We start from the raw sequence: 9,158 nt of genomic DNA, 5'->3' as shown, positions 1-9,158 counted from the left end.
GGTGCTTGGAGCACATATCCTTTCCTCTCTCCATCCTTCCCTCATTTGCATATGATGTTCTTCTTTCTGCTCTAGATGATTTGGGTTTATACCTCTATATAGCATCTTAGTAAACTGATGAAAGCTTTTCAAATGAATCCAGTCCTCAGTAGTAACAGACAAATTACTAGGTGTCTTCCTTACAAGGAAACTTTCTGTGATAACTTCTTTTTTACAGATTCTTAGTACAGAAGGGGAAATATGGTTTGAATAAATGATAATACAATGCTTTTTATGAGCACTTCAGATGTGTTCAGGGGAACACAGCTCCCCTTTGTTCTTAATCCTGTTTGGCTGATGAATCAGCTTCAAGTATTGAGATGTAAGAAGAAAATGCTTTATTTTGTTTGGGGAAAAGCACCGAGCATTTCAGTTAAAAATTGATGCTTTCACCTTGAAATGTCTGCCATCTCCACTTGCAGCAGCAGGGGACCATTGCTCTGGAGGAAAAAGCCTGACCAATGGGGCACAGCAGAGTGAACACTTCATCTCAAGTTTTATGAGGTCTTGATGGCTTGGATCAGTTGTAGGTGTTTTTAATACCTGCTGTCAGTTTGGGAATGTTTCTCACTTGGCAACTGGATAAGGACAGTAAAGTTGTCAAGCAAGCAACTAACAACTCAATCTATTATTAAAAACATAAAACCCTAAGAAGTGGGAAGCTGGTTACATATGTGGCTTCATTGCATTGACCTGTCCTAGGCATATCATCTTCTAAAACATTGCCTATGGTAAATCCTCTTATTACATAAATCATCAGAGGGAAAAAATGCATGATTCTATTCTGGAATGATTCCTAGAGAAAGCAAGAAGAAACAATAAAATGTACAGTGATATTTGTATTATGTGTCTAATTACTGTTAATCATAGATACGTTCTGTTAATTAAAGTAAAGCTGATCAGAAACCAGTTATAAGTAATGCAACCCTTGGTTTTTTTTGTTTGTTTGTTTGTTTGTTTTGTTTTTTTTTAGAGGCAAGGAAATATGTAGGGATAAATCTAGATTTTATTTCAGGAAAGTACAAGTTCCTTAAACATAGTTTTCATTTCAAATTTGAAATTTTGTTTCTCCTTTTATACACACTAAAGTGTATCCATTAAAAATAATTGATACCCAGAGAAACAAATGTGTACCAGATAATGTTGTAGGAATTATAATTAATAAGAGCTCCCCATTGTGACTCAGGCATAAGCTAAAGTTCAAAGATACTAAGTCAGCAAAGCTTGCTGCCCTGTGCATATTAAATAAGACAGGAGGCTTCAAAATAACTCATAAAAAATTTTGCATCTTTAGATTCTGCAAGAAAGAACATTGAATCACTTTTACATCAATATGAGTACTTAGCTTCTTCATTTTAACCCGTCATCTACCAATTTTCACATTATCATAAAACATTTATTGAGAATACACAATTCAATAGATTATAATCCTGAAGTGACTCAATTTGTCCCGTAATTGCTCTATAGGTTACTGCTTGGTAGCCTACAGATTTACATATGATTTGACTACCCTGTTACCTTCTTTGGTGAAATATATACCTCCATACTATGCACAGGCACCAGACTTCCTATAGCAGACAGAATTTTAACATTTTAAAGTATAACATGGCCCATTATCACCTGGGTATAGAGTGTAGCTGAAACTCTTAAATGATGGCTGTTACTCCCGTGATTAAGTTATAATGGATTAAAAAGGTAAAGGGACTTTTTTTTTTAGCTCATTCAAAGAAGACTTCATAGGTTGGCGTTGAGTAGTTTTAAGTGACTATCCTGGATTGGCTTGATCTTGTGTCAACATTCTTCCCTTATTTCCTTCAACCCTTGAAAAATCATACAATGGTGCTGTAAACTGCCAGAGGATTTCTTCAGTTACTGCAATCCTAATTGTTACAGGGGCCTGAATTATGCTTAAATAGCTGATAGTTTCAATTTTGTGTAAGCCTGGAGAAGCAGACCAAACTATATACTTCCTGACTCCTAGCTACAAAACCTCTGATGATAACATATTATACTGTTTCAAGCTTCAGCTTTACTTCAGCAGCTAAAATCTATTTGGCTCTGGATGCCTCAACACCCTCAACATCTTATTGATTGCATTTTCTATCCTGTTACATCCTACAGACATTCTATAACATACTAATCAGTTTCATTTAAATTTACTAAAATTTATCCCTACTCACTGACAACTTCAACTTTATATCCCATTCGATGTTTTCTTGTCCAATTATAGCTGCTTGTCTACTTAGATTGCTGTAAGGTAGAGTCTTGCTTTTCTTTCTTAGTTATGTGATGGATGCTGTAACCTGGCTGAGAGACCCAGAGATAACACTGGTGGCATGTGAGTGGTAGGAGATTTAGACTGGTTTATTCAGTTTACATAAGTGACATGGACACCTTTCTCACAACAAACTTTAGCTTCACCCGTGGCCCTCATTGGTTTAGGATTCCTCAGTGGAGGGATCACAACCTTCCATTATTCCCTGGTAATTGAATATGTCCCAATCTCCTGTAGATTAAGAGAATATTCCTTTTCACTGGACAAGTGTAATAATCATGAGATCTCCCTTTAACATCTGTACCACTCACCAAAGACTCTTGGGTACTTAGAGATTCTCTGTGTCTTCCGAAAGGTGAGGAGACATGGGAAAGAGCGAGATTGACCCTAGAGCTTGAAATATTATACAAAAAGTTTCTTCCAAGCCCTGCTGTCAAGTTCCTTCCATTTTTCTACCTTCAGAGAAAGATTAAGCCACTGGCCTCTCTGTTTTTATAGGTCTCATTCTCCAATTGTTGCCTTTGTTCTTTATCCAATATTTGTTTTCCACATAATTTTTTTAATCTTGTAGTTTTACTAGAGAATTTTATGATACAATTTTCTCTTCATTTAGCATGAATTATACTTAAAGGTTTTAGTCATTGCCAAGGAGATTAAAATATGTTCTTAAAATAGATTTATTTTCAAATAACACTATATTGCTTTTATGTAAAGAACATGTTCAATATTAAAATTCTCCTAATCCTTCCCACCTGTACTTCAAATCATTGCTGACATTTATATGAAAGCATATTTAAACATATGTATATGACCATAAATAATGAAATATATTATTGTTATCATTATTTTAAGAACTTTTTTCTGTTAAGAATGAGGAAAAGAAAATTTAAAACTTTATTTTGACCAATAAGTTTTATTCACCTCCAGTGTCCTTCCTTCCTATTTGTAGATTAATGTTTTCTTTAATTCTTGAAGAATTTCATAAAGTGCAATTTGATCATTCCCACCCACCTCCTCCAACTCTTCTAGATCAACAATCCCAACTTTCCTATCCACTTAATCTTTGTCTTTCATTTGTTAAGACCAAAAGAGCCCAATTTCTGCAGCCCATATACTTTTGGGTGTGGCATCATCTATTAGCATGTGGTTGATGTACCAAAGTTTACATCTTTATTGAAAACTTTCTTCCCTTCCAGGAACTATCAGTTTGCAATAGTTCTTCACCCAGAGTTGAGACTTCGTACGCTCCTCTCCCCATGCTTAAGTTTTATATAGTTTGATTTTGCTCAGGTCTTGTGCATTGCTGTTGCAACTGCTCTTGAGTTCATATGTATTACAATCCTGTTGTGTCCAGAAAACTCTGCTTTCATAGATGACATATAGATGATGATCTTATAATCTCTCCGCCTCCCTTTCTGTGATGTTTCCTGACCCTTGCAAGGAGGAAAGGTGGAGTCTACACACCACCTTTAGACTCTATCGAGGATTGAGCACTCCATAGTTTCTTATTCCTTGACCATCTGTCAATCTTTGTGTTGATTGTCACCTACTACACAAAACAAATTTCTCTTATGGTTGAAAGATTCACTAATCTGTGGTATAATAAATCATAATGAGTCATTTTAACACTATGTTGTTTAGCAAAATAGTAGTAGTAGTTTCTCCCAGGCAGCCTTTGATCACTCTAGCTATGGTTCTTGGTCCTGATGACACATTTTGTATCTGCATCCTCACTCCTCGGTGTATTTTCACCTAGTCCTTCTTTGTGTTTCACTTTTGCATGTCTATTATCACACACTAAAGCTTAGAAATGGTCTCTTCAAATGTACCCAGTCTACAAAAGAATTCATCAAAGGCATTCTTACTGGTATTACAGTTCTATTGCTCCTTAGTTCATTTTTGAATGTTTCACAGAACTTCCTCTCTGCTTCCATCACCCACTGAGTCTCACATACTTTTCCTGTTTTAATTCTTGGCACAGTGTCTATTTTCAGTTCTTGATCTGATATGTCATTAAGTTCTTGCCATGTCTAACCGGTTCTGCTGATTTTTTTTTCTTGTCCAGGTTTTTCTGTTTGTTTGGTTCCTTTCATTTCATTCTTTGAAGGACAAGGGAATGAAAGTAGCACTTTTGGTATACCCTGTAAACATTTTGAGAGAGTGTAGCAAACTTTATTGATGGCATTCAAGAGAATAGGTAGGGCTCCTTAGGCCCCTCCTGCTATTATGGAGGTCTGGGATGCAAATTGTGAGGAAGATGCTTAGTGTTTGGAACCTGTATTCAATTGTCATACCAGGAATTAAACTTTACAAAGTTGTCATTGAGATCAATGCCAGCCCCAGCATCAAAGGTGGAGGAGTAGAAGTTGCTATTGAAGTCACAGGAGATGACCTGGTCCTCAGTCCAGGTTGCCCATGGATGCATGCTTCAGCACTTTCTTGGTGTTATCATATCTGGCAGGTTTCTCCAGGCAGCCTGTCAGATCCACAATGGATACATTGGGGCTAGAAGCATAGAAGGGCATGCCAGAGAGCTTCCCATTTAGCTCTGAAATGACCATGCCCACAGCCTTGGCAGCAACAGTAGATGCAGGAATGGTGTTGTGGTCAGCCCCATGGCCATCGTCCCACAGCTTTCTAGAAGGACCATCTACAGTCTTCCAAGTGGCAGTAATGACATAGACCATGGTCATGAGCCTTTCCGTGATGCTAAAGTTGTCACAGATGACCTTGGCAGTTGGTGGTACAGGATGCACTTCTGACAATCTTGAGTGAGTTGTCATATTTCTTCTCATGGTTCACAACCAACACAAATATGGGGGCATTAGCAGAAGGGGTACAAATAATGACCCTTATAGTCCCACCCCTCAAGTTGGCCCCAGCCTTCTCCATGATTGTGAAGACACCGGTGGACTTCATGATATACTCAGCACCAGCATCACCCCATTTGATGTTAGCAGGATCTCACTCTTGGAAGATGGTAACGGGTTTCCTGTTAATGACAAACTTCTCATTCTCAGCCTTGACTGTGCCATTGACTTGCCATGTATAGAGTCATACTGGAACATGTAGACCATGTAGTCAAGGTAAATGAAGGGGTCCTTGATGGCAAAAATCTCCACTTTGCCAACTGCAGAGCAGAATGCAGCCCTGATAACCAGGAACCCAATATGGCCAAACCCGTTGAAACCAACTTTCATTATTTTGTCTACTGGCACTGTACAAGAAATTAAGGCTGTCTCTGGAACAGGGAGAAAGCCCCTTGTAAACTTTTTATTGACAAGTGAACATGTAGTAATAGGAGCTTTGTGCAATTCAGTTTTTCCAATCAGTTAATAGAAGCTACAGTAAAATAAGGTGTTAACACTGCAGCAGGAAGTTATAGGATACTCCCATGGTTGGGTCTCAGGCTTTAGGGGAGCTTGTGTGTGTTCTTGGGCCATTAACTACTTAGGTATACTTTAGTGTCCTTCCTACCCATAATAAGTTGTATAGCTGTCCATAAATGCCTAAAGTTGATCATCTCCTTAATTGCATGCAGTTTAGATGCTGAGAAGATCTTCATAGAACTAATCTGTAGTAAAAGTAGACTATTTTGACATAAGAGTTTTGTGTGTAAAATAAAATGTTCTGGTTCATTTCAAAATGGTTCATTTTCTTTCCTCCTTGCCAAGAACTTTTCTCTTGTGAAGACCTATTGAGGTAAACTCACAAAAGTACAGAAGCCGCCCTGTTGCTATGGTCCTTATAAATTTAACTCTCAAGCTAGTAGTCCACTGGGATCCTCTTTGAGTTTGTCCTTTATAATATGAGTTTTACTTTCTCAGTACTAGGTTTCACAGAAGCATCTGTTCATGAGTTTTCACTCTGGCACATGTTGAGTTTTCTCTCCCTATTTGTTTCTCCAAATATGGGGGGAAGTTTTCCTCTATGTCTTCCCCTTTATGAAGATCCAAATTGAGATGTGATTATTTAGTTTGCATGGCCTTGTCATTGCCACTATTGGAAGGGTGATTTCTCAAACTCTTATGTGGTTAAGTAGAAATAAGACCTATCTCTAAGGCCTCTTTTATGAATATTTCATATACAAGCATAGTCTCAATATTCATGAAAAATATCACACATGATATAACTAATGTTTTCCTGAAGCCTCTGTTTTTATTACTCATAATCTTTCACTTTTAATTGAATGTTAGTTTTTAAGGTTTAGACCTTAAAGAATGGTCACCATTCTACAGAACTGTGGAGAACTAGCTGGACATGGAATGGAGAAAGTGAGAAGGAATATGCCCTTTATGGAGACATCTGGGTCCTGAAAATTTCCTGTCTCAATCTCCTTGCTTTTAAACCACCATGGTGTGACCAGCTTCTTTTGCTACATGCTTCCTGCCATATGTGTTGTTTGGCACAGGCTCAGATCCAACTGGATGATGCAATCATGGACTGAAACCAAATACAAATAAAATTATTTTACCTTTAAAATGAATTATCCTAGGTATCTTGTTAGAGTGAGAATAAGTTAATCAAAGGACTGATAAAACTAGCTTTAACACATTCATTGTAAAGTCATTTTTTTAAAAAAAAAATGGGGATTAAATATTGTTTCTTTCCCTGTCTTTTCTTTCTGTCTTTGACTTCTCCTTGTTCTGATGAATCTTATTATATTTATCTCTTCAAAACAGAATTCTAATACTATCACAAGTTCAATTTTCCTCAATATCTAATCTATTCCATGTTTGAAGAGCAGGGTATTCTTCAAAATCAGCCCAAATTATATTACCAGTCTGAGCCTCCTCTAAGATCCAGAGCTTCGAAAGCTGTCACTTACAGGCCAAGTCATCAGTCTGTAAATACCTCTTATATCCTTCCAACTTACCTATTTGTTTACAATAATCCCATGGCTTTTAAAGCTCACAAAGACAAAAACCTTCCAAGGCTGATTTTAAAATTTCCCAGTTATTCCCAATATGTTCTCTGTCCTTTCTCCACTATCTATAGCAGTAAATTTGTGTGAAGAAAAACAGTTGGTGACAGCACAGGATACCCACATGTGACCCTGCGATATGGGATTCCAGGCAGCAAAAGAGGGAATAAAGGGGCCCTTTATAGCCATCCACTTCCAGTCTCCACTGGAGCCCTATGCGTATGCCTCAGGATGCCATAGACAGGCTTTCTCCAACACAAATTCCCTAACCAAGAGTTAGTAAGACCCAATATAAAAGGAATTTTAAAAATTTAAGAGGGTATAGAGTTTACTTTGTCAATGGAGTGTTTGCCACACCAGCAAGAGGACCAGGGTTCAGTTGCCCAGAACTCACATAAAAGTCAAGTAAAAGTCACTCTCTTGTTCTTTCTCCCTCTCTTGCTTTTTCTCCTTCCTTTGCTCTTTGTCTCTTCTCTCTCTTGTTCTTTCTCTCCTCTCTTACTCCTTGTTCCTCTTCTGCCCTCTTTCTTCTCTTGCTCTTTCTCTCCTCTCTCTTGTTCTTTGTTTCCTCTCTTTTCCTGCTCTTTGTTCTCCTCTCTTGCCTTCTTGCTCTCTTGCTTTCTTCCTCTCTTTTCTCTCTCTCCTTCTCTTCTCCTCTCCTTCCTCTCCTTTCCTTCTCTCTACTTGACCAGCCTATTTTCTCTTTCCTACAATAAAATATCTCATTTATACATTGTCTCCTTTTTAACCAATGCGTGCCCTACCCGCAGGCTTCAGCACCAGGGAGAGAGAGAGCCACAGGCCAGGAGCAGCAGACACACCATCAGTACAACAGAAAATGTCTGAAGAAAAGACCCTTTCTCAACCTCTGTGCTGGACACATTCATTCTTGGACAAGCACATATGCAAAGTCCCACCTGCACAGATTAATTAATTTATTTAAAAATAGATACTTCATATACTACAATTCCTGAGCTATTTGTGACTCTGTGTTAAGTACTAACTAGCTTTCCACAGCTAGATGAGAAACAAGCCTCCATGGCCTTTCAGAGAATGTTAAAACTGCCCAACCTTTTTGTAACTAATTATAAGATTTAAGATGAACCAATGATAAGGACTTTACTCTGACTCACAACTAGCAAAATGTGAAGATAAAATAACCACAATGAGTTAAATTAACTGTTATCCCTTCCTATCTTAGACACATTCTTGGTTCTAATACACTCAGAGAAACTCTTAGCTGACTGAGAGGCTAAACCAAATAACATTAAAGCTAAACATTCCATTCTTGGTTGTCCCAAAACACAGCTTACTGCTTTTATGTTCAACTTACATGTCACTCTGAAAGAAAGACAACTGTGTTTCTTTAAAAAAAAAAAAATCAAAAACTATTAGGAACAAAGACCTAGGCAACTCAGTTCTTTGTTCTCTCCTATGTACCCAGCTGTGCAATGTTACTACTTGTGTTCTATTAGAATTGTACTTTTCTGCATGCTCTCTCTCTTTCTCTCCCTCTCCCTCTCTCTTTCTTTCTGTCTCCTTCCCTCTCTCTCTTTCTTTCTGTCTCCTTCCCTCTCTCTCTTTCTCTCTGTCTCCTTCCCTCTCTCTCTTTCTCTCTTCCTCCCTCCCTCTCTCTCTTCCTCTCTCTTCCTCTCTCTCTTCCTCTCTCTTCCTCTCTCTCTCTCTCTCTCTCTCTCTCTCTCTCTCTCTCTCTCTCTCTCTCTCTCTCTCTCTCTTTCTCTCTGTCTCTCTGTCTCCCTACCTTCTTCCCTCCATCCCCCTTCCCTCTTTCTGGCTGCTACCTAGGTTTCCTCTCACCTGTCTGCTGTTTTCTCTAAGTTCAATAAACTATCTTTATGCTCCCTTTTGAGTCTGATTGCATTTTATTAAATATTTCATATATTCACATTTCAAATATTA

General features: G+C 38.0%; 1 pseudogene; it reads right to left on the bottom strand.

The window, feature by feature from the left end:
* Positions 1-4,595: 4,595 nt before the first annotated feature.
* On the bottom strand, positions 4,596-5,514 carry LOC116094062 (annotated as a pseudogene).
* Between the last annotated feature and the right edge of the window lie 3,644 nt (positions 5,515-9,158).

Source organism: Mastomys coucha, unplaced genomic scaffold (assembly GCF_008632895.1).
Source record: "Mastomys coucha isolate ucsf_1 unplaced genomic scaffold, UCSF_Mcou_1 pScaffold16, whole genome shotgun sequence".
Lineage (NCBI taxonomy): Eukaryota > Metazoa > Chordata > Mammalia > Rodentia > Muridae > Mastomys > Mastomys coucha.
Note: the sequence above shows the minus strand (reverse complement) of the source record. Positions and strands in the feature narration are given on the sequence as shown.